The 12,437-nt window shown below is 43.1% G+C and overlaps 1 long non-coding RNA gene across 12 annotated transcripts in view; it reads right to left on the bottom strand.

Moving 5' to 3' along the window:
- Positions 1-9,842: 9,842 nt before the first annotated feature.
- LOC102454831 (uncharacterized) overlaps positions 9,843-12,437 on the bottom strand; it is a 29,887-nt gene continuing 27,292 nt past the window's right edge. For all 12 annotated transcript variants that reach the window (XR_012905885.1, XR_012905890.1, XR_012905887.1 and 9 more), the window contains 2 exons: positions 11,403-11,584; positions 9,843-10,150 (listed from right to left, as the gene is read on the bottom strand). This is a non-coding gene — a long non-coding RNA (uncharacterized LOC102454831). The remainder of the gene's footprint in view (positions 10,151-11,402; positions 11,585-12,437) is intronic.

The following is a 12,437-nucleotide window of genomic DNA, read 5'->3' on the forward strand; positions in this document are numbered from 1 at the left end:
TTTCCCTGCAAAGCGAGCAGAATAACCACCACTGCACAGCATAAAGTTGCAGCGCTACACATGATATATTATCAATGGAGGTTGTTAGTAATCACTATCAGAGATCTACGCTATGAAAACATAGTAGCTAATCACCTGCTTTTACCTGGTGATTTAAAGAATCAGTTTTCTATTAGTAAGAATGGAATTACTGTATACAGGAGTCAGAACTGACAGGGACAATTTATGATACAATCTATTCTGGAGATGGACCTAAGAAGGTGCAAGATCTCAATAGTTTGGAGTCATTTCACATCCAGGCCTGGATTTTTGTAATTAGTCTCAACATCTATTTTCATTCTTGCTTTCTGGTTGCTAATCTGTCCTACTCTGTTTTCCTCACCCATGTTTTCCACTTAGGACTAGTGTATTAAATATAAGAACGGCCATACTGGCTCAGACCAAAGGTCCATCTAGCCCAGTATTTTGTCTTCTGACATGGCCAATGCCAGGTGTCCCAGAGGGAATGAACAGAATAGGTAATCATCACATGTTCCACCTTCTGTCACCCATTCCCAGCTTCAGACAAACAGAGGCTAGGGTTAGGGTTAGGAACAGCCATCGATGGACCTATTTGCCATGAATTTATCTAGCTCTTTTTTGAATCTTGTTATAGTCTTGGCCTTTACATCATCCTCTGACAAGGAGCTCCACAGGTTGACTGTGCATTGAGTGATGAAGTATTTCCTTTTTGTTTTAAATCTGCTACTTATTAATTTCGTTTGGTAACAACAAGTTCTTGTATTGTCAGAAGGAGTAAATAATTCTTCTCCATATACTTCCTCCACACTAGTCATAAGAACATAAGAACGGCCGTACTGGGTCAGACCAAAGGTCCATCTAGCCCAGTATCCTGTCTACCGACAGTGGCCAACACCAGGTACCCCAGAGAGGGTTGACCGAAGACAATGATCAAGCGATTTGTCTCCTGCCATCCCTCTCCAGCCTCTGACAAACAGAGGCCAAGGACACCATTTTATCCCCTGGCTAATAGCCTTTTATGGACCTAACCTCCATGAATTTATCCAGCTTCTCTTTAAACTCTATTATAGTCCTAGCCTTCACCGCCTCCTCTGGCAAGGAGTTCCACAGGTTGACAACACGCTGTGTGAAGAAGAACTTCCTTTTATTAGTTTTAAACCTGCTACCCATTAATTTCATTTGGTGTGCTCTAGTTCTTCTATTATGGGAACTAATAAATAACTTTTCTTTATCAGCCCTCTCCACACCACTCATGATTTTATATACCTCTATCATATCCCCCCTCAGTCTTAGAATCATAGAATCATAGAATCATAGGACTGGAAGGGACCTCAAGAGGTCATCGAGTCCAGCCCCCCGCCCTCAAGGCAGGACCAAGCTCCACCTACACCATCCCTGACAGATGTCTATCTAACCTGTTCTTAAATATCTCCAGAGAGGGAGATTCCACCACCTCCCTTGGCAATTTATTCCAATATTTGACCACCCTGACAGTTAGGAATTTTTTCCTAATGTCCAATCTAAACCTCCCCTGCTGCACTTTAAGCCCATTACTCCTTGTCCTGTCCTCAGAAACCAAGAGGAACAAATTTTCTCCTTCCTCCTTGTGACACCCTTTTAGATATTTGAAAACCGCTATCATGTCCCCCCTTAATCTTCTTTTTTCCAAACTAAACAAGCCCAGTTCATGAAGCCTGGCTTCATAGGTCATGTTCTCTAGACCTTTAATCATTCTTGTCGCTCTTCTCTGTACCCTTTCCAATTTCTCCACATCTTTCTTGAAATGTGGCGCCCAGAACTGGACACAGTACTCCAACTGAGGCCTAACTAGTGCAGAGTAGAGCGGCAGAATGACTTCACGAGTTTTGCTTCTCTTTTCTAAACTGAAAAGTCCCAGTCTCTTTAGCCTCTCCTCATATGGGACCCGTTCCAAACCCCTAATCATTTTAGTTGCCCTTTTCTGAACCCTTTCCAAGGCCAAAATATATTTTTTGAGGTGAGGAGACCACATCTGTACACAGTATTCAAGATGTGGGCGTACCATAGTTTTATACAGGGGCAGTAAGATGTTCTGGGTCTTATTTTCTATCCCTTTCCTAATAATTCCTAGCATCCTATTTGCCTTTTTGACCACCGCTGCACACTGTGTGGAAGTTTTCAGAGAACTGTCCACGATAACTCCAAGATCTCTTTCCTGATTTGTTGTAGCCAAATTAGCCCCCATCATACTGTACGTATAGCTGGGGTTATTTTTCCCGATGTGCATTACTTTACACTTATCCACATTAAATTTCATTTGCCATTTTGTTGCCCAATCGCTCAGTTTGGTGAGATCTTCTTGGAGTCCCTCACAGTCTGCTTCTGTCTTGACTATCCTAAACAGTTTGGTATCATCTGCAAACTTTACTACGTCACTGCTTACCCCTTTCTCCAGATCATTTATGAATAAGTTGAAAAGGATTGGTCCCAGGACTGACCCTTGGGTACACCCCTCTCCAATCTGAAAATTTACCATTTATTCCTACCCTTTGTTTCCTGTCTTTTAGCCAATTCTCAATCCAAGAAAGGACCTTCCCTCTTATCCCATGGCCATGTAATTTACACAAGAGCCTTTGGTGAGGGACCTTGTCAAAGGCTTTCTGAAAATCTAAGTATACTATATCTACTGGATCCCCCTTGTCTGCATGTTTGTTAACCCCTTCAAAGAACTCTAATAGATTAGTAAGACAGGATTTCCCTTTACAGAAACCATGTTGACTTTTGTCCAACAAATTATGTTCTTCTACATGATTCACAATTTTATTCTTTACTATTGTTTCGACTAATTTGCCCGGTACTGAAGTTAGACTTACCGGTCTGTAATTGCCAGGATCGCCTCTAGAGCCCTTTTTAAATATTGGTGTCACGCTGGCTACCTTCCAGTCATTAGGTACGGAAGCCGATTTAAAGGATAGGTTACAAACCACAGATAATTGCTCAGCAATTTCCCATTTAAGTTCTTTTAGAACCCTTGGATGAATGCCATCTGGTCCCGGAGATTTGTTAACATTAAGTTTTTCTATTTGTTCCATAACCTCCTCTAATGACACTTCAATCCGGGACAGTTCCTCAGATTCATCACCCACAAAGGACGGTGCAGATTCAAGAATCTCCCCAACATCCTCAGCCGTGAAGACTGAAGCAAAGAAATCATTTAGTTTCTCCGCAATGGCTTTATCGTCCTTGATTGCTCCTTTTATAGCTCGATCATCTAGGGGACCCACAGGCTTTTTAGCAGGCTTCCTAATTCTAATGTACTTAAAAAACATTTTGTTATTTCTTTTTGAGTTTTTGGCTAGCTGTTCCTCAAAATCTTTTTTTGCTTTTCTTATTACATGTTTACACTTCATTTGACAGTGTTTATGTTCCTTTCTATTTATCTCACTAGGATTGGACTTCCACTTCTTAAAAGATACCTTTTTGTCCCTCACTGCTTCTTTTACATGGTGGTTAAGCCACGGTGACTCTTTTTTAGGTCTCTTGCTATGTTTTTTAATTTGGGGTATACATTTAAGTTGGGCCTCTATTATGGTGTCTTTAAAAAGTTTCCATGCAGCTTTCAGGGATTTGGCTCTAGTCACTGTGCCTTTTAATTTCTGTTTAACAAACCTCCTCATTTTTGTGTAATTCCCCTCTTTGAAATTAAATGCCAGGGTGCTGGACTGCTGAGGTGTTCTTCCCACCACAGGAATGTTGAATGTTATTATATTATGGTCACTATTCCCAAGCGGTCCTGTAACGATTATATCCTGGACCTGATCCTGCACTCCACTCAGGACTAAATCGAGAATTGCCTCTCCCCTTGTGGGTTCCATCACTAGCTGCTCCAAGAAGCAGTCATTTAAGCCATTGAGAAATTTTATCTCCGCTTCTCTTCCTGAGGTGACATGTATCCAGTCAATATGGGGGTAATTAAAATCCCCCATTATTATAGAGTTCTCTATTTTGGTAGCCTCTCTAATCTCCCTCAGCATTTCTATGTCAGTATCGCTGTCCTGGTCAGGTGGTCGGTAATATATCCCTACTGCTAATTTCTTATTATTGGAGCATGGAATTTCTATCCATAGCGATTCTATGGAACATGTTGATTCACTTAATATTTTTATTTCATTTGATTCTACATTATCTTTCACATACAGTGCCACTCCGCCACCCACCTGGCCTGCTCTATCCTTTCTATCTATTTTATATCCCGGTATGATTGTGTCCCACAGATTTTCCTCATTCCACCAGGTTTCAGTGATGCCTATTATGTCTATCTCCTCATTTAATACGAGGTACTCTAGTTCACCCATCTTATTAGTCAGACTCCTAGCATTTGGAGTCATGATTTTCTAGACCTCTATCGTATTTTCCTTTAGTCATTTCTTATCCAAGCTGAAAAGTCTCATATTATTAATCTCTCCCCACATGGCAGCAATTCCAAACCCCTAATCATTTTTGTTGCCCTTTCCTGAAACTTTTCCCATTCTAATATATCATTTTGAAATGAGGTGACCGAACAAAATATTCAAGATGTGGGCATACCATGGATTTATATAGAGGCAATAAAATATTCTCTGTATTATTCTCTATCCTTTTCTTAATGACTCCCAACATTCTGTTTGCTTTTTTTGACTGCCACTGCACATTGAGTGGATGTTTTCAGAGAAGTACCCACAATGACTCCAAGATCTCTTTCTTGAGAGGTAACAGCTAATTTAGCCCCCATCATTTTAGACACATAGTTTGGATTGTTTTCCAATCTGCATTACTTTACATGTATCAACATTGAATTTCATCTGACATTTTGTTGCCCAATCACCTAGTTCTGAGAGATCCTTTTGAAGCTCTTCATAGTCTGCTTGGATTTAACTACAGGTGACCCCCGACTTATGACTCCCTGCATTTATGACCGCCCTGCTCCAGCCCACCGGACTTGAGACTTGGCCTCTTAAGTCCGGCATGCTGGGTACTACAACTCCCAGGAGGCAAAGAAGACGGCGTTTGAACTGGCGCCCTGCACACGCTGAGGACTACAACTCCCAGGAGGCAGAGTGGACAGCATTTGAACTGGTGCCCTGCCAGGCCAGGGCCTTGCCCCGAGCCCTGATCAGCGCTGCTGCGGGCCTGCAACATTTGTGTGGCCTGTCACTAGCAACTACCCTGCTCTGGCCCACCATGGCCTCTCAAGCCTGGCACGCTGGGGACTACAACTCCCAGGAGGCAAAGCGAGTCAGGAACAGAACCCCCATTTATAACATTGCGCCTATGGAAAATAAGGGTTCAACTTACGATGACCCGACAGTTCTCCAGGAACCAATTCGATCATAAGTGTGGGGGTTGCCTGTATCTTGAGCAGTTTTGTGTCATCTGAAAATTTTGTCACCCCACTGCTTACCCCTTTCTCCATATCATTTATTAGTATTTTGAATAGGATTGGTACCGGTATGGACTCCTGGGGGATACCACCAGTTATCTCTCTCCATTCTAAAAACTGACCATTTATTTCTATGCTTTCATAACTTTTAAACAGTTATCAATCCCTGAGAGGACCCTCCCTCTTATCCCATGACAGCTTACTTTGTTTAAGAGCCTTTGATGAGGGACCTTGTTGAAGGCTTTCTTGAAATCTGAAGTACGCTATATCCACTGGATCCTCCCTGGCCACATGCTTGTTGACACCCTCAAAGAATTCTAGTAGATTTGGTGAGGCATGGTTTCCTTTTATAAAAACCATGTTGACTCTTCCCCAACAAATTATGTTCATTTATGCATTTGAAACTTTATTAGAGTTTCAACCAATTTGCCTGGTAATAAAATTAGACTTACCAGCCTGTAATTGCTAGGATCACCTCTAGAGCTCTTTAAAACAAATTGGCATCACATTAGCTATCATCCAGTAATTTGCTACAGAGGCTGATTTAAATAACAAGTTAGAGACTATGGTTAGTAGTTCTTCAATTTCACATTTGAGTTCTTCCAGAATTCTTGAGCGAATGCCATCTGGTCTTAATGACTTACTATGGCTTAGGTTATCAATTTTTTCTAAAACCTCCTCCAATGGCACCTCATTCTGGGACAGTTTCTCAGATTTGTCACCTAAAAAGAATGGCTCAGGTTTAGGAATCTCCCTCATAGCCTCAGCTGTGAAGACCAATGCAAAGAATTAATTTATTTTCTCTGCAATGACCTCATCGTCCCTGAGTGCTCCTTTAGCATCTCAATAGTCCAGTTGCCCCACTGGTTGTTTAGCAGGCTTCCTGCTTCTGATGTACTTTAAAAAATTGCTATTACTTTGAGTTTTTGGCTGGGTATTCTTACAACTCTTTGTTTGGCCTTCCTAGTTATATTTTTATACTTCATTTGCCAGAGTTTATGTCCCTTTCTATTTTCCTCACTAGGATTTAGTTTCCACTTTTTAAATTATGCATTTTTATCTCACTGCTCCTTTTATTTGGTTGGTAAGCCACGGTGGCACTTTTTTGGTTCTGTTATATGTTTTTTTTAATTTGGCAGTAAATATTTAAGTTGAGCCACTGTTGTAGTGTCTTTGAAAAGTCCATGAAGCTTTTAGGGATTTTAGTTTTGGCATTGTGTCTTTTAATTTCTGTTTAACTAATCTCTTCAATTTTGTGTAATTCCCTTTCTGAAATTAAATGTCATGGTGTTGAGATGCTGTGGTATTTTTCCTACCATAGGGATGTTAAGTTTATTTATACTATGATCACTATTTCCAAGACATCCAGCTATATTCACCTCTTGTGTCAAGAATTGCCTCTCCTCTAGGGAGTTCAAGAACCAGATACTCCAAGAAGTGTCAAGAAACTTTCTTTCTCCATTCCATCCTGAGGTGACATGTACCTAGTCAATATGAGGACAGTTGAAATTCTCCATTATTATTCAGTTTATTTTTATAGCCTCTCTAATCTCCCCCTTAGCATTTCATAGTCACTATCACCATCTTGGTCAAGTGGTCGGTAATATATCCCTACTGCTATATTATCATTATTAAATCATAGAATTATTACAGGTTGGACCTCCCTGGCCCGGAACCCTTAGGACCTGAGCAGTCTCGAACAAGGGAATTTGCCACACCAAGGGAGAGCAGACCTCCAGGTTCTCCCGGGGCTTTCCTTCTGGCCACCAGCCCTTTCCAATGTGCTGCCCTGGCCCACCTGTCGGGCTTCACTGCCCCTGGTGTGCTGGCAGGCCTCTGCTCCCAGCCACTGGCCCCAACGGCTGCCGGATGGGTTTCTTGCCCCCAGGCCACTGGCTCTGCAGGCTGCTTCCTGCCAGACCATCTCCACTCCCAGCCACTGGCAAGCTTTTCATGCTATCTGTTTCAGGAGCTCCCTGGACCAGCAACATTCGTGGTCCCATTAAACCACGAAGTCCTGAACCAGAGAGGTTCAGCCTGTATCCATAGAGTTTTTATAGAACAGTTTGGCTCATTTAAAGATTGTTACTTCATTTGATTTTTCACTTTCTTTCACATATAATGCCACTCCCCCAGCATCACAACTGTTCTGTCATTCCAGTATATTTTGTACCCGGATATTACTGCGTCCCATTGAGCATCCTCATTCCACCAAGTTTCTTGTGATGCCTATTATATCAGTATCCTCATTCAGTACAAGCCACTCTAGTTCACCCCTCTTATTATTTAGGCCTTAACGTTTGTATAGAAGTAGTTTAAAATCTTGCCACTATTCGGGTATGTGCCATTACATGATGTGATTGGGACTGTCCAGAGGATAGTTACAGTATCTATCAGGGAGGTCCCTGTGCATAGTGAGGTACCTGATGCTGTCAGCCATGCTAGAAACCCATTGGGAATGACGACAGACAGGGCAAGCACCTGTTGCAAGTTATGGAAAGGTTTTAAAAGTGGTTGCCACTGTATAGTCTCCTCCAGGTCCCCCTAGTACCTGACCAGGCACTGCAACTGCAAATTACCATCTCTACATTTTCTACCACTGCACAGCAACTTGAAGTCACTGGACATAGTTCTCTCATAAATTCAACTTCTGCTCAGAATAGTGGGTTGGCTCCTCTCGGGGAAGTTATTACTGAGTCCTAATTCTGTACCATCTAGCCCTGGCATCTAGTAGAGAAGCCTTGAGATGGCTCTAAATTACCCGCTAGCATCACAGAGCACCACACTTCTGCCTAACTGGGGCAGTAATTGGCACCGGAGCCAGATTCATACCAGTGGAGAGTTCCTCCCCGCAAACAGGAATTCTCCTCTGCCCAGCCACAGTCAGAATTCAACCCTTTTATGCCAACTGAGCAGTGCCATGAGAAGAGACCACAAGTCAATGTGTCCACAATTTAGCCCTTAGCATTCTGTACTTCACTTGAGAGCTGAAATACTATTTCATCATCCCACTGAAAAGCCACTGTTAAAAAGTAGGGCAAATGATAAACATTGAGCCTGAACCTAAAGCCCCTGCTCAGGCAAATTCCATTGCCTTCAGCAAAAATGTTGCCTAAAGTCAGTGATATCTGTAGGAGGACCAGGTGTCCCACTTTTTTAAGGGGGAAGACCTGTATTTAAGCCCTCCTGCAGGTGTTTTGACTTTTACTTTTAAAAAAATGGTCACATATTTTCTGTCTCCCTCCTTCATCAGTACTGGCCAGTCCTGCTAGTGGCTGGATCCCGGCTCACCAGTTGCTCTCTCCCACCAGTGATAAGTGGGTCGGGTCCAGTGGCCAATGATAGGGGTGGGTATACAAGACTGGAAGAAGGCAAAGATGCGCGGGGCTGACTGCTCCCCCTGCTGGTCCATCAGAGCAATCTGGCTCTTAGACAGCAGGGTCCCCCTCCCACTCCTATTTCTAGCTGGCACTGGCTGCAGTGGTTGTGAGTATGAACAGGTGCTAATTGTGTGTCATTTCTGCTGCTCACCCATCTGCCCTTAACATGCTTCCCATCTCGCTGTCCTCTGCCCGCTTTACCCCTTGGTCCCCCCAGCCTGCTGCTCCTCCATATTCTCCTCATGTTCCACTCCCAGCACTGCACAGAGAGCCAGCCCCGATCAGAGCACCGAGCTCACCCATAGCCTGGCCAGCAGACTCCTTCCTTCCCCCCATGTCTCTAGCTGGGCCAGCATCCCAGGAAAGCCCAAGAGCCTCCGGCCTGGGATGCTGGCCAGGAAGAGTTGTGCCCTGCACGTGCTAGAGCCCTGCAAAGCACTGGCATGAGGAAGCCTCTCTGCCCCTCAGCTAAGCTCCTGCAGGCTGTATAAGGGGGAGGAGTAATTTCCATCCTATTCACACCCTGAACCTGCAGGTTCCAAAACAGCTCTTGGGGCAGAGGCTTAGCACCCTCTTCACCCATCCCCACCCCACCCCACCTCCACCCTCAGTCTCGTGCTCCCAAAGAACACAGAGCTGCTCTATTCCCTAAGCGCCCTCCTCTTCTGAGCCACTTCTGTGACTTGTTTTGTTTAGGCCCCTGCAGTCAGGCTCCCTCAGCCTTGGTGCACAATGCATCCTCAGGGCTTAACCCCTTCCTTCCCTCACTGTAGCCAGGGGACAGGAGGTGGCTAGGTTACGTTGGAGGTCAACAGCAACCTAGAGGTGTTAGCTGCCTTTTGACCCTGTGAGAGCAGGAAGGAACAAGCTGCTTCCCACCACATGGGACCAGTGGTGGGAGGAAAGAGATGAACTCTGCCAGATCATCCCTTCCTCCTTTCCTGCAGCTGGAAGCATCTCCTGTCTCTTTCCTTCACATTGTAGAAAGGCTGCTGCTAGCCATAGTCAGATGTGAACTGTAGGAACAGAATCTGGACACTGTATATGAAGCAAGCAGAAGGATTTATTAACACACAATACTGGCGGAGTGTCACATCACTTGTTATGCTCAGTGAACACTGCCAAACAATAGGTTACAACTAATTATATAGGATGCTCAATGGGCAGATCAAGTGATGGGGAGGAGGGGGGAAATCCTGGACCCCCTGGCAAAATAAGAGCAATAATATAAAGTTACATAGTGTTTCTAGTAAAACAAGTATTTAAACAAGCAGACATCAATTATCAATTATGTGTTAAGTGGCGATGTGTCTCATCTTCAGGAAGGTATCTCTGCTCCAATGTGGTCCATCTGCGGATTAAAGCAGAGACATTAGGAGTACTTGATAATTGCGCATTTGTTCCTAGCACCATTGAATGTGTCATATCCTGTCTCCAATCCTGGGTTGTTTGCTCTATGATTATCTTTCTCTGATGGGCTACGTGCGCTCGTGCGGGGGAGGAGGAGGAACCATCATGGACTGTGTTTGTGTGCCAATCCCAGACTCCAAATCTAGAAAAGGGTTTTTAACAAAATATCATGGCCTGCATCAGAAATTTTTACCTACAGAATCCTGGAAGAAATCTGGAGAGGGAAGCACGTGATCCTGCATTCCCCACACATATTGCACCAGGAAGACACTGTGCCAGGGACCAGGAGAAGTGGGTCAGTTCTGGGGACCCAGCCAGGCATGGAGTTCAGAGAGTGTTGGACAGGAAGGGTTGGGTCAGTCAGTCACCCCACAATGCAAAAGAGACATGGGTGTGTGTGTTTGTCTGTCACCCTTCCCTTTCCCTTAAGCATAAGAAGATAAATATAAAGATTCCAACACCACAATGTTTCTTTTTAACAGAGTCTCAGTTGACCTGATGATCATCTAAATGTGTGTGTGATTGATTGCCATTGAACTCTCTTGAATATGAATAATTTTACCAAGCTTTCTGTATTAAGCATAGGGGGAAATGGTCACCTTAAATATCCGGGCTATTTTAATTAACTTGAAAAAGCAGGTTAAAGTTATTTACATCTCATGCCTGTGATGCGTCAGCTTTGATGGTTTCAGAATGTTTAATATTTTGAGAAGTGAACTGGAAACACTTAGCTAAATTAAGTATTTTCTCTGAACTGTCACTGTAACTTGCATTGGCAAAGCAAATAGGAGAAATTGGATTAGATGCCGTCGATACTTCAGATCCTAATTGTGAAGGTTCCAAATCTTAAAGCAATGTATGGAGGCAAACCAAAAAAGCAAATACTGCATTGTCTGCAAAGCAGCTGATAGCTCCATGTCCTGATTAGTCAAATGGTTTTGACAGCATGACTGATCTTTGAACAGAAGCGTTCCGTATCTATTGGGTCCTGTGCACAGAGGTTTATGACATCACTGCCCTCCACCCTGCGTCATGAAAAATGATACAACCTGGCACACAGAAAGACACTCCAAACCAGACTCAGTGGTGGGAGGGGGGAAATCTGCTTTCTGAATACTAATCTGGAAGGAAAAAGAGATTATGGTAGTCCAGGCTTAATTCACTGAAATGGGGAATGGTTTTAGGAAACATACCCAGATGAATTGTGGGATGTTGGTTGTTGATGGAGAGAACTGGGATGTTCAGATCCTAGACTAGGAAGTGGTGTGAAGTGGAGAGAGAGGTTTAGCAAAACAACTATCCACTTTACCAGCCTCTCCATCTGAGATTCTGAGGGTCAAGGTATCCATACAAGTGTTATGTCCTATTTCACCTCCTAGAAAGAAACAGCAAAAGATTACTGAAATTACACTCATAGGAGAGCGTTAAAATAAAAAAAAAGTAGAGAAGGTCATCTGATCTTTCCTTGAAAAAACACACACAAACAATCAAATATCTTCAAAGGCTGAGAACTTTGGTCCAAAACCAAAGGAACTTGTGTGTGCTTGGAAACATTTTAGATGTAGCTATCAAATAAAATCCAGTCTCACAACAGTCACTGAATTTAAAAGACAGACCACTATGTGGTACCATTTAATACTTTCCTACATAGCAAACCTGTAAGTTATATTACTGGGAAGTTAATACTTAGCTAACACACAAAATAGTGCAAAAGATTATTCCTTTTATAGAGTCTTTACTGTGAAGAGCTCTAAGCTCTTTGCATATTTTAAAGAATTCAACATCACTACAAGCCTGTCAGGCAAAGTAGTCCTGTATTATCATTTCTATTTTAGAGCTGGAAAACCAAAGCCAAAGAGTTTGAGGGCTAAGCTTTCACAATCATCAGCTAACTTTTGGCCTGACTTTCAGGAGATGCTGAGAACCCACATAAAGTGAAGTTGTAGATGCTCACCTTCTCTCAAAGTCAGGGCCTATAAGTATCCAATTGAACGTTCACCACCCAAAAATAGATACACCCTAAATTAGCAGACACTTCAAAATTTTAGGTTTAAGGTTATACAAGAACTCTGTGACAAAGCCAGGAACATAGCTCACATCTCTGGATTCTCAGTCACGGTCTTAAGCCACAACAACCAAATGGAATCAGAAATGTCTGAAGTATATCAAGTCCTATGGCAGGTCAGAAAAATGTGTTCTCACCTTGTCACATCACAAGATTGACAGAT

This window comes from Pelodiscus sinensis, chromosome 9 (assembly GCF_049634645.1).
Source record: "Pelodiscus sinensis isolate JC-2024 chromosome 9, ASM4963464v1, whole genome shotgun sequence".
Taxonomy (NCBI): Eukaryota; Metazoa; Chordata; order Testudines; family Trionychidae; genus Pelodiscus; species Pelodiscus sinensis.